The sequence below is a fragment of the Chrysemys picta genome, unplaced genomic scaffold, assembly GCF_011386835.1.
Source record: "Chrysemys picta bellii isolate R12L10 unplaced genomic scaffold, ASM1138683v2 scaf581, whole genome shotgun sequence".
NCBI classification, from domain to species: domain Eukaryota; kingdom Metazoa; phylum Chordata; order Testudines; family Emydidae; genus Chrysemys; species Chrysemys picta.
In genome coordinates, this window is record NW_027053288.1 from 1 (window position 1) to 12,470 (window position 12,470).

Sequence of the window (12,470 nt, forward strand, 5' to 3'; positions counted from 1 at the left end):
AGCCAGACACCTACATCTGCACTTCACTCCTCGTCCCCAGCCAGCTCCAAACTGAAACTCTCCAGCCCCTTCTCCCTGGCCTTTGTGTCTTTCCCGGGCCAGGAGGTCACCTGATCTCTTTGTTCTCCAACACCTTTAGCTATCCCCTTGCAGGGGGGAAGGGCCCGGCCATTAGTTGCCAGGAGACAGAGTGTTGGCCATTTATGCACACTGGCCTTTATCCCCCCACCTAGAGACTTAAGAAATGCATAGGGGAAGCTGAGGCACCCCTACAGTATTCAGAGGAAACATTAAGAACAGTCCCACTTCCTCACAGTGAGGGAGTTGGAGAGTCTGTGGGAAGCCCCCTCTCTTGTGAAATCAACCACCCCCAGACAGTGCGAGCCGCTCCAGATCGGGGGAAGAGTCCAGCAGTGAATTTGGAGCCAGATCCTGGTTTGGATCTGAATCCACCGGTGCTGCGGAGCGTTCAGATGTGGGGAGCTAGCTCCCGCCCGTGCCAGATCACAAAGTGCCACTTCAGCCAGCCGCCTGCCAGGCTCTGGCAGCACCCTGTGTGGAGCTGCAGCTGGGCCCTCCAGAGCCGAGCTGCTGCTCCTCCTCTCTGCTGGCCAGCCCGCCGCAACTCCTCAGCACCTGCCCGCTCAGCCCCACCTCAGTGCTCCTGCCTCCCCAATCTCCTCCCTGGCGCTGCACCTTGCCCCCTGCACCTGGCATGTCAATACCCAGAGGGCCGGGAGCCAAGCGTCCCGGGAGCCATCTGTAAGGTGCTGATTCCCTCCTGTGCTGGGCTCCAGCTAATCCACAAGCCAGGAACTGGCCTTGTGTCTCCCAGAGCAGGTATATCAGTCTCACAGCAGCAGCTCAGTCTGTTCAACATCACTCCAGGGCCAGGAACTCGCTCCTGCCTGACATAGGCAACAGGCTGAGCCTGCTCCAGCCCTGTTCCTAGTCCTACTCCAGCCCTGGTCTCGCTCCGGCCTTGCTCCACCCATGCCCTGCCCCGCCCCCTGAGTCCAGCTCCAACCACTAGGCCTGACCACCTCCATCACCTTTGCTGACACCATCACTTCCATAGGAAATGGCACTGAGGTTGCCGGGGGAACAGGCATTCTCAGGGTGCCAGGAGCCATTGTTCTATTTACCAGGACAGTCCGATGCCAGGACAGTGCCCCTGAGCACTGGAGAGGACTAGGGCTGCATTAGGACACCGGAAGTGCAGCTGCTGGAGAGTCAGCAGAACCGCCCGGAGACAGCCACGCTTGCCTCCCAGCCCGGGAAGCCCAGAGACCCAGAGCGTAGACGTCTCTCAGAGCATCTCTGCCAGCAGGAGACATTGGGTGAGGAATAGAGCCGTCCCTCCTTGGGGCAGGAGCCATTCAGGAGACCCAGCGTGGGGGGAATCGGGCTGTGTGTGTACAACGTCTAGCACTGCAGGGCCGTGATCTGGGACTGAGCCCTCTGGGCACTGCCGAAATACAAAGGAGAACAGCCGGGCTGGAGGATTTTCAGGCTCCGTGTGAGGAGGGCTGGTTGGGTTGAGCCAGCAGTGAGTCCCCAGTAACACAGAGCTGCGCTAGTGATGGAAGATCTATTTTGTCTTCCCTACTTAGCACAGTTCACAACTTAGCACTGACCAGCTGCAAGGATCCTGGCGGGCCCTGGTATGGTTGTAGCAGCAGACTCAATGTTTGGGAAAAGCGAGATATGTGCAATAGGCAATGTAGTTCCATCTGGGCACCAGCCAGCTCCTGTGCCCCAGAGAGCTCTCACAGCTCACACTGAACCAGGGGCAAAGGGGGCAGGAGGTTGGAAGAGAAGGTGCCAGCCTGGGACCCAGGAGACCCATAGTCAATTCCCAGCTCTGCCACAGATGCTCTGTGTGGCCTCGGGCAAATCCCTTATCCCCTCTGTGCTGCAGTTCCCTGTCTGTTCAGTGGAGGTAGCAGCCAGGCCCTGCCCTGCAGGGGGAGGTTAGAATAAATGCAATCGAGGTTGGACAGTGCTCTGATACCACGGGGATGAGGGCCAGGATGGTGCCTAAGACAGACCAAAAGCAAGGGGGAGCTACAGAACTGGTGGTGAGAGGGGTTTGGCCTTTGACTGTCTGCTCTGGGTGCCTGGGCTGTCAGACCCCAGCCAGCCACTGGCATTGCCAGACCTCCCTGATCTATGGTGCTGCTGCTCTCCCTGCTTCTAGGAGTCACTGCCTCCCCCTGAGCCGAGACTCCCGCAGCAATCATCTCCTGGGTCTGCCATGGCACTGAGCGGCTAGCAAGGCCTGAGACTCAGTTGGGCGGGGGCGGGGGGGTGCTATGAAAGCAGTTTCTGTGTTGTTGCCGCGGTGGGAGGGGAAGCAGAGATGGGGCCATTTTACATCCTACGGCCAAGGCGCCCAGCAGCTTGGGCAAGCACAAAGAGCCGCCCGCGTGGGCTGGGAGCTGGGGGAGGGGAGCGTTCGGGAACCCCTGTTCTGCGCTGTCACAAGGAGGAGGAACCGGGATGGAACTGATTCTCCCACTCGGGGATCTGGAGACCTCCCCCCCGCCCCCGGCTCCAGCTGTATGGACGCGGGGAGGGGCTCTGGCCTGGGGTCCGCAGAAGCTGGGACTAGATGACCTGAGCGGTCCCTTCCGGCCTAAAGTCTGTGACTGTGGGGAGCGGAAGGTCCCTCCCATGACCCCGGTGGGGAAGGAGAGGCTCTAAAGCCCTGGCGAGGCCAGAACTAGTCTGGGCTGGGGCAGCCCATGGCTGGGCAGTCACACATTGACTGGCTTGTGACTCGCCTGCCCATTGTGACACGCCTCCTGCTGGCTGGCACAGCCTCATCCCCTCACTGCCAGGCTTGGCTCTGGCAGAGCGAGAGCTGGCACGTGCCGCTGGGAAAGCTGAACCAGCCATTTCAGCTCCGCCACCGGCAGCAGAAAGTGGGTGGCCCATATACACGCCAGCTTCTGCCCACTCCTGACTCCAGGTAGGAGAATCTTCTATTGCCTGCCTCTGCTTTTCCATTGCATCGCCAGCCACACCGAGGTTGCATGAGAAGGTACCAGCCTCCCTGCCGCTCTCCTGCCTTCTGCTCCTGCCCCTTCACGGGTGTGTCTGAGCAACTCCTGCTGCTCACGAGCCCGCCCCACCTCCCCCACCCCGCTGGCCTCGCCCACCTGCGAACTGCCACGGCCCCAATATTCCTTGGGGAAGGGATCAGGGTCATTTCATTGGGCAGGAAGAATCCTGAGTGGTTGGATCCAGCCTGTCTGCTGTGCAGCTTGTGAACCAGGAGAAGGAGAGGTGGGAGTGACCCAGAGGAGGCCGTTTGGCCTGTGGGATGGGCTGCTGGCCTGGGAGTTCAGACACCTGGGTTCTAATCCTGGGTGACTTTGAGCACATCCCTTCCCTTGTTTCCCTGCTGGCTGCCTTGGCTAGTTAGAGTCTGAGCCCTCCAGCCCAGCGATTGTCTGCAGCACCTGGTGCAACAGGGCCCTGAGCTCAGCTGGCATCTGTAGGTGCTGGTGGGACAGAAATAACTGGGCTGGCCCTGATGCTGAACGGGGCAATCGTCACTCACAAGCAATGCCTTGTCCTGGCTTCTTGTAGGATGGCTGAGGAGGGCCGCCCAGAGCCCAGGCGTGCCTGGGAGGAGACAAAACCTCCCCCAGGGAAGAGTCGGCAGAGGAGGGAATGGCAGCAGCAGCAGTGTGCGCGCCATCCCGGTGAGTGGGCGCCTTCTGGGTGGGCGGAGGGGGCTGCAAAAATGGCTGGGGCCATGGCCCTGCATTGTGGTGGGACTTGGCCCCTGTGGGGGTTGGGGGGGCAAGACTAGGGTGTCATTGTGGGGAGAAGACTCCATAGACCTTGTACTGCTCTGGGTTGCCACGAGATGGAGAGACAGGAAAACCCAGGCAGGGGGGAATGGCCCCTCCTGCTGGCAGCAGCTGCAGCCACTAAAGCTGATCGGGGCATAGCGGCAGAAGCATCAGGTGGAGACTGACTGAATCGCCCACCCCGATCTGTCACGCTGCTGGGTCGGAGGATGTTTTCCACCAGTCGAAGGGGATGCTTGGTGCACGGTGGGTTGTTAAAGCCTAGGATTGCAGGGCGCCGGCCAGAGCGTAAGATGCTCCCTGATGTTGCAGCCCCATCTGTTGGCTCCTTTGTCGCATGTCGCAGCACAGGGCATTTGGGGGGAGTGTTGACGATGGGAGCCCAGTGCCTCTGGCTGATTGTTGGTGGCAGGAGAGGCAGTCAGAACAAGCAGAACGGGCAGGCCCTGGGTCCCCATATCCCATGCAGACTGGGCAGCAGTTCTCTCTCCTGCTGCAAGGACCAGACCGATTCACTCCCAGTCCCTCCGCCCCCTCCAGCAATGGGCCGGAGAGTGGGGACACCCCTCATGGCCTGACATCGTCCCTCCTTCCAGGTGTGGCGCTCCCCAAATCCCCAGACTGAGCCTGCATGCTGGGCGGGGAAGTGGGGTGGCCGCTGGGAACCAGGGCTCCGACTGGGTCTTTGCTGGGCTGGGCAGCAAAGAGGTGGGGAAGCCAGGGATCGCTGTGCCAGACCCTGCTCCCCTGCTGGGGCGGGAGTGGGGGCAAGGGTTTTCTCTAAGATCTCTGTCACCCAGACTGCAGCTTGGCAGACCCAGGTATTACCACTGCTCTGTCTTTGATCAGATTCACCATGGCCATGTAGCACCGCCTGCTTTAAGGGGCACAACTGGAAGGAGAGAGAGGCCCTGGAATGCATAGACTCCTTTCTGAAGGGCAATGACCAGGTACCAAGAGCCCTCCTCTGACCTGTCAGCTAGTGCCCTGTCCACATGCACATCTGCCCTTCTCCAGATGATGCATGGATTCTAAGGCCAGACGGAACCACTGTGACCTCCTGTATAACACAGGCCAGGGACCTGCCCCCAAATAATTCCTGTTTAAACTACAGCATTTTAAAAAGTCCCGTCTTGAGTTACAGTCCCTAGTGTGACGGGTTGCCCCCCTTTGAGGTGCCACCTGCTGTACCGGGCTACCACCGAGCCCACCTGTTCTGCCAGCCTGGGCCCCCTTTACCTCGTCTTGCTGGGCTAGGCTCACAAGCCTCTTCCAGCCATACACTCAGGCAGGGCCACGCCCAGCTGCAGAAAGACACAGACACTGAGATCAGCTCTGGGAAGACTCAGGTGAAAGGGCTTGTCCCAGTACTCTGGTGCCCACCTCCTTTGGAGTACAGACCCAAAGGTTTTATGAAATTCGCCCCCTCCCTCCATGTGGAGAGAGGTATGCACAACTCTTTGCCCCTCCCCCCAGTTGCTAATTGCACAAACTGGGTTATGGTATAAACAAGCAATAAGATTATTAACTACAAGAGGTAGCTTGTAAGTGGTTATAAGAGATAGCAAACGGTACAAAGCAGATTGCATTAGTAAATAAACACAACACGCAAACTAAGCTTTCCACACTGGATAGATAGGCTCTACATGAGCAAATTCTCACCCTGAGTGATAAACAGGTGGGCAGATTCTTAAGGGACAAGCTGCCTTGGCTTTGCAGCTTGGATTTCCCAGGTTTTCTTACACAGGCTAGGAATCTCTCTCCAGCCTGGCACCATCACTTCTCATAGTTCAATCTTTGTCCCTCAGGTGTTTCCATGTGTCTTATTGCAGGGAGCGTGAGGTCCCCCCCCGATGTCATTGTTCCCCTTTTATCTCCTCTTCCCACCCGCTGGAAAACTCTTTTGCTGTGACCTGGGTCCAACGGTTCCCATTGTGTAGCGTTCTCTCGGAGAGGTTTCTATTGTGGACAGTTCCTGGGCTAACCCTGCTGCTTATGTGCATTTCCTCAATAAGCCATTGTTTGGCGTTTTTACTGTTGTACCTGAAAGGCTGTTTTGAACCTCACAACGTGTTTCAGGAACACAGACATAGCTGAACTTCATAATTTCACATACAACGATAGCACATACAATCCAATGAGACATTAATGTCTAGCAGATAAAGACTTTTAGAATGATACCTTACAATACGTACTTTGTACAAAACATGTCCTAATGACATGACAGTGGCGAATATTGGGGTGTCAGGGTGTCCCACCCAGCTGTTCCTCCCACTCTGTCAAGCCCCCAGTAACACTGTCTGGTTGCCTAGCCCCCATGTTGCAGTTCCTCTTTGGACACCTACCCCGTGAGATCTGCTCCCTCTCTAGTCCGGTTTCACACAGAGCTGCCCTGCCCTCCCCAGATAGTCACTCCTGTTACCAGATGAATGGCCTTCTGCCACTCGGCATATCAAAGCCTGAGCAGCACTGGGGGGAAGCTTTCTAACATCTATCCCACTGGCAGCTCCTTTCCACGCTAACCTTCCTGTTTGTGTCTCATCTCTGCGGGGCGTAGGACGAGGCCCAGAAAATGAATTTTTTGAATTCCATCCTGAACCTCGTCATAGACATCGTGGCATGGAGCCCAGAAATAAATATGGACCGCAAAGCCCTGCTAGTGGAGAAGATAACGGTGAGTAAAACACACACTGGGGCTGTGTTACCTGGCGGGTTTAGTGATTGGCCTGGAGATCTCTGCAGATTTGTCTAACTTGAGCTACCAATCATTGGATCGTGTTAGACGTTTGTCTGTTAGACTGAAGAGCCCATTATCAAATATTTGCTCCCCGTGTAGGTACTTACAGACTGTCATCAAGTCACCCTGTAACCTTCCCTTCGTTCAGCTGAACTAATTGAGCTCCTTGAGTCTCTCACTGTCAGGCATGTTTCCCAATCCTCCAATCACTCTTGTGGCTCTTCTCTGACCCCTCTCCAATTTATCAACATTCTCCTTGAATTGTGGGCACCGGACCTGGACACAGGATCCCAGCAGCGGTCGCACCAGTGCCAAATACAGAGGGAAAATAACCTCTCTAACAACTGGAGTTTGCCCTGTTTCTACATCCCAGGATGGCATTAGCCCTTTTGGCCCCAGCGTCACACTGGGCGCTCATGGGCAGCTGATTACCCTGACTGCCAAGTCTTTTCCAGAGTCACCGCTTCCCAGGTTAGAGCCCCCCATGCTGTGAGTGTGGCCTGCATTCTTTGTTCCTAAACATAGAACTGTATGGAAATGTAGATTGTTCCCTTGCACCCAGCTTCCCAAGTCACCGGGTCGCTCTGTATACGCCAGTCTCCCTGCCCAGAGCCCCAACACTCTGCAGTCAGTGCCCACTAGGGAACTAGCAACAAATCTGCTCCATAGATTTGGCAAGTCTTTGCTCTCCAGCACTGCAGAAAGCTTTCCAGAGCTCACCTCCCTTCCCTGAACGTGGGACAGCGTGGGCTGGTGGGTGGTCCAGTGGGCTGGGGCTCAGCACACCTGGGTTCTACTCCCAGTTCTGCAGTAAGACTTTGGGCAAGTCACTTCCCCCTCTGTGCCTCAGTTTCCCTTCCATGCCTTGTCTCTTCTAGTTAGCTCGTGAGTTCTCTGGGGCAGGGACTGGCTCTCACTGTGTGTGTGCAGCACCGGGCACAAGGGGGCCTGATCTCAGGTGGTGTCCCTGGGTGCTAATGCTGATGGAGCCTTTCAGTGCACTGGCGCGTGACACTGGGGCACTGACCACAGGCCCTGCACTGCGCTCCCCGGCTGGAGCCCTGCACACCATCAAGTCCACAGTAGGACGACCTGGCTGCCGAGCCCACATGTTACAGGCCCTGCGCTTTGCTCCCCAGTCGGAGCCTTGAAGGAGCTTGGAGCCTGGCTGGCATTTCCCCACATTGTCTCCCCAGGAGCTGCTTCAGCACGAGTCCGTCGACTCCCTGACCGACATGGTGCGTCAGCAAGCGATGCTCACCATCATGGAGATGAGGTACCCAGCCTGCCCGGCCCAGCCAGTGCTGTGTGCAGCCAGACACGCCAGCCTCTTGGCATGGCCAGTTCTCCAGGGCATTCCCCCCTCTGCTCCTCCCCCATCTTCTGATTCCGCCGGGCACGTGGCAGCAGGTGATGGTGCTGGTGCATGTGGGCTGGCACCAGTGGGTAGGTGGTGGAGGATTCTTCGGTGCCTGGCGACCTCTCCACGTGGCCTTAGGAAGATGTGGGGGAGGGAGGGAGGGGGTTAGGACTGGTCCCCTCTGGGACCCCGCAGGAGATGGCTCTGGGGGGAGGGGCAGTTGGGTGCTGCTGGAGGGGAGTGACCGGAGTCACTGCCAGCTGTGCCAGCTGCGTCACACCGGCAGCTCAGCGACCCCCTGTGGCTGAGAAGTTGGGCAGGCCGAGCCCTGGCCCGTGGCACTGCCTGTGCCATGGGGGGCTCTCTCTCAGCGCCGCTGGTGCCCTGCTCTGAGCTTCCCAGAAGCCTGCCCATCAGGCGTCCGGAGGTGGCAGATGCTGCGGGCTGGAGCTGGGCTCTCGCTGGTGGCTCAATAGGTTCCCCAGGAATGGGAGGGGGAGGCAGGGCAGGCGCTGGAGCGGCTCTCCCCACTGGGCACTGGCTTCCTGACAGCGGGGCAGGCGACGGCATTGGCCACGATCCTGTCTCTGCTGGGGCGGAGGGGGGTGATTTGCGTCAGCAGTGGGCGTAGCTGCCACCTGCCACGAGGGGCGTGGCTCTGTCCTGCAGGGGGCAAGTAGTCACCTGGCACCTCATTGCATGTGCTGGGGCCATGCTCTGGCAGTGGGGGTGAAGGGGTTAATGCTGTCTGGGCTGTCTCCACCTTCCTCCCCCCCTGCACACAGCTGGGTGCCCTGTCCAGCAGGCTGAGAGCCCTGGGCAAGGGGCAGGGCTTGGATCCCTGCCTGGATTCTGCCCTGCTGCGGGCTGATGCAGCATCTCTCTGCTGGCCCGGACTGTGCAGCCGCAGTGCAGACAGCTGTGGTGGAAGAGTCTCTTTGCCCCCAGCGGGACAGGACTGGCAGGCTCCTTTGCACTGTGGCCACTTGGTTCAGAGGCACTTTGGTGCCAGCAGGCTCTAGTCTCCCGTCCGTGCCGTTTGCGGGATGTCATTTCTCGGCGAAGCGCAGTGCTCTCTGCCCCAGCTGGTGAGTCCTGGTGGGGTCACAGCAGACAGCTGCAGACTGCACTAAGTCCCTGCCTGTTGGTATGAGAGAAGGCAGCACCAGCTCCCTCCACCGCCCCCTGACCTGTTCTCGTCTGCCACCCACCAGTTGGAGCCCCCTCAGGTGTTTCCATGTCCTGGGAGCCTGACGCCAACATTAGCGCGTCAGTCCCGCCTCAGCCCTCCAATCCGCACGTGTTTCTTCTCTTAGCAGAGTGAAGCCACCGCTGCAGGACCTGGAACGATCCAGCCTGCTCACAGCCTGCTTCTCCAGCGTCTTCTCCCTGCCTCCAGCAGAGACCATGCAGGGCGAGGAGGCTGCTCTCTACACCAAGGTAAGCCCCAAACCGGCCACGCAGAGCCACCCGAAACCAAGTGGGAATCCTGCCGGTCGCTCGTGTACCTGTCCCCCGGGTAACCTGGCACTGGCACATGAGTATAATAATCACAGCTCCTCGGCAGGACTTCAGCTCAGGACCTGCAGCACCAAAGCACAGGCCCCACCACTGCAGATAAAGGAGTAACTCCCTCATAGGGTAGCAGTAGTAGGCATTTCTCCTTCACATGCACCGACAATTAGTGGGGAACAGACACTCCCTTCACAAGCACATTCATCCCCAGTGCGTGGCGGGGGGCACAGGCCTGTGATTGGCTGCTTCAGACGCACACAGGCCAGAGGAACCGAAGCTTGGCTGGAAATCTCCCCTCCAAATGTGCAGTCCTTTCTGACTCTTCCAGTGGGTTAGACTCCATGCAGTGGCCTTTCTGGGGACAGCAAAGGCAGGTGGTGTCCTGTTGCCAGGAGTTTGCAGTAGGTCCCCTGTGGGTACAAGTGAGTGGGTGAGCTGGAATACCAGGTGCTGCCGTGGCCTGGGGGGTGTCACATGCCAGGGCCTTGGTTCATCTCCTGGCTGGGTAACGCCACTTGCTCTGGTGTCTCCTCTGCTCTGCACACAGACTCTGAGAGCCATGGATCAGATGCTGAAGGCCTTGGCGTGTGAGAATCAGGAGCCCAGACTTCTGGTGGTGGAGAAGATCTTGGAGGTCTGGAGGCGTGGGGGCAGGAAGGGGACTAGTCCTGTAGCTGGGGTGGGGCTCAGGGACCAAGACTCCATTTAATCACAAGCATGGGACACTCCCCCTCCTCTTCCCCTCCCCCCCTGGTGCCTTTGGCTCCTCAAAGTACGTTCTATACAAAGGTTCTTGGGCTGGAGGGCCAAGTGCCCCCGCTATATCTGAAAAACGTCTGCACGGGGTGGGGGTGGAGGAGTGCAGGATCTGTCGTGTTTTCCACTGAGCCCCCATCTGACCCTGGCATTCATTTGTGTTCACCATGGGCCCCACCAACCTGGCCAGAGCCCAGAGCGAGATTCCCCCAACGTTCTAGTTCTGGGGCCACAGGAAGTAGATTCTGTGGGTGGTTTGTGCTCCAAAAAGAGGGAAATGTCCTTGACAGAGATTCGGTCTCCTCGATTCCAGAGCCTGGGAAGAGGGAACACAGAAGTGCAGGGCTGGAAGGGATCTCAAGAGGTCATCTACTCCACCCCCTGCACTGAGGCAGGGCCAAGCATTCCTAGACCGTCCCTGATGAGTGTTTGTCCAGCCTGTTTTTTAAAACCTCCGTGATGGGGAGTCCACCACTTCCCTAGGTCACCTGTTCCAGTGCTTAGCCACCCTTAGACTTTTTCCTAATATTTAACCTAAATCTCCCTTGCTGCAGATTAAGCCCATTACTTCTTGTCCTACCTTCAGGGGACATGGAGAATAATTTGTCACCATCCTCTGTATAACAGCCCTTAACGTATTTGAAGACTGTTACCAGGTGCCCCCTCCGTCTTCTCAAGACGAAAATGCCCAGTTTGTTCAACCTTTCTTCACAGGTCAGGTTTTCTAAACCGCTGAGCACTTTTGTCGCTGTCCTCTGGACTGGCCCCAGTTTGTTCACATCTTTCTTAAAGCGTGGTGCCCAGAACTGGACACAGTGCTACAAGCTAATACACCTCAGAATGACATTTCCCTTTTTCACAACAGCATCACACTGTTGATTCCTATTCAGTGTGAGACCCATGATAACCCCCAGATCCTTTTCTGCAGTACTGCCACCTAGCCGGTTATCCCTCACTTTGTTTTTATGCATTTGATTTTTCCTTCCTAAGTGCGTTACGTCACATTTGTTTTGACTGAATTTCATCTTGTTGACTTGAGACCAACTCTCCAATTTAGCAAGCTCATTTTGAATTCTAATCTGTCCTCCAAAGTGCTTGCAACCCTTCCCAGTTTGGTGTCATCTGCAAACTTTACAAGCATACTCTCCTCTCCGTTAACCAAGTTCTTAATGAAAATATTGACTAGTACTGGACCCAGGCACACCCCTGGGGAACCCCACTTGAGACACCCTTCCACTTTGCCAGCGAGTCAGTGATAACTCCTCTTTGAGTATGGTCTTTCCATCAGTTGTGCACCCACTTTATAGTAATCTCATCTGGATCATACTGGCTTAGTTGGCTTCTGAGAATGTCTTGTGGAACTGTGTCAAAAGCCTTACTAAACTTCATATACATCATCATATACTGCCTCCTTCCATCCACTAGGCAAGTAACCCTGTCAAAGAAGGAAATTAGCTTTGTTTGGCATGGTTTGTTCTGGACAAATCCATGGTGCTCTTCCTTATCACCCTATTATCTCCTCTAGGTTCTTACAAACTGTTTAATAAGTTGTTCAGTATCTTTCTGGGTACCAAAGTTAGGCTGACAGGTCTATAATTCCTTGAGGCCTCCTCGTTCCCCTTTTTGAAGATAGGTTCTGTGTCTGCCCTTCTCCAGTCCTCTGGGACCTCAGCCCTCCTAACGGTTCAGAGATTGCTTTGCCTAGCTCCATCTAGGGTGAATATCATGTGGCTCTGCCAGCTTGAATTCATCTAACTGTCCTAAATTGTCTTTTACCTGTTCTCTCCCGAGTCTGGCCTGTATTCCTTCCCCCTCGTTGTTAATATTGTGTTAAGCATCTAGTTGCCATTAACCTTTTTAGTGAAAACTGAAGCAAAAAAGGCATTAAACACCTTGGCTTTGTCTGTGTCATCCATTATTTGCTCTCCTTCCCTGCTGAGTAGTGGCCCCTCACTTTCCTTTGTCTTTCTCTTGCTCCGAATGCATTTATAGAGCTGCTTCTGATTGTCTTTTATGTCCCTTGCCAGTTAGAACTCATTTTTGCCTTCAGCTTTCTGATCTTCTCCCTATGTGCTTGTGCTATTTTTTGGTACTTCTCCTCAGCAATTTGTCCCAATTTGTTTCTCTCAGGCCCTGCTCCCCTGGACCGCATCCAAGGAGGTGCATGGGCGGCTGAGGGCAGTGGAAAGGATCACCTTCCTAATGAAATTAATGGCTTGTCAACCTGAATGCAAGGTGAGCAGCCTGTGACCCTGGCCGCCTCCTAACTGCACTGAGC

At 56.2% G+C, this 12,470-nt stretch overlaps 2 long non-coding RNA genes across 2 annotated transcripts; both read left to right on the forward strand.

Annotated features, from left to right (window-relative positions):
• Positions 1-3,555: 3,555 nt before the first annotated feature.
• Positions 3,556-6,484, forward strand: LOC135978977 (uncharacterized). Its single transcript, XR_010596315.1, has 3 exons — positions 3,556-3,713; positions 4,674-4,774; positions 6,382-6,484. It is a non-coding gene; the product is annotated as an uncharacterized LOC135978977 (long non-coding RNA).
• A 2,751-nt stretch (positions 6,485-9,235) lies between these two features.
• LOC135978978 (uncharacterized) lies at positions 9,236-12,389 on the forward strand. Its single transcript, XR_010596316.1, has 3 exons — positions 9,236-9,361; positions 9,984-10,070; positions 12,323-12,389. It is a non-coding gene; the product is annotated as an uncharacterized LOC135978978 (long non-coding RNA).
• The last annotated feature ends 81 nt before the right edge of the window (positions 12,390-12,470 follow it).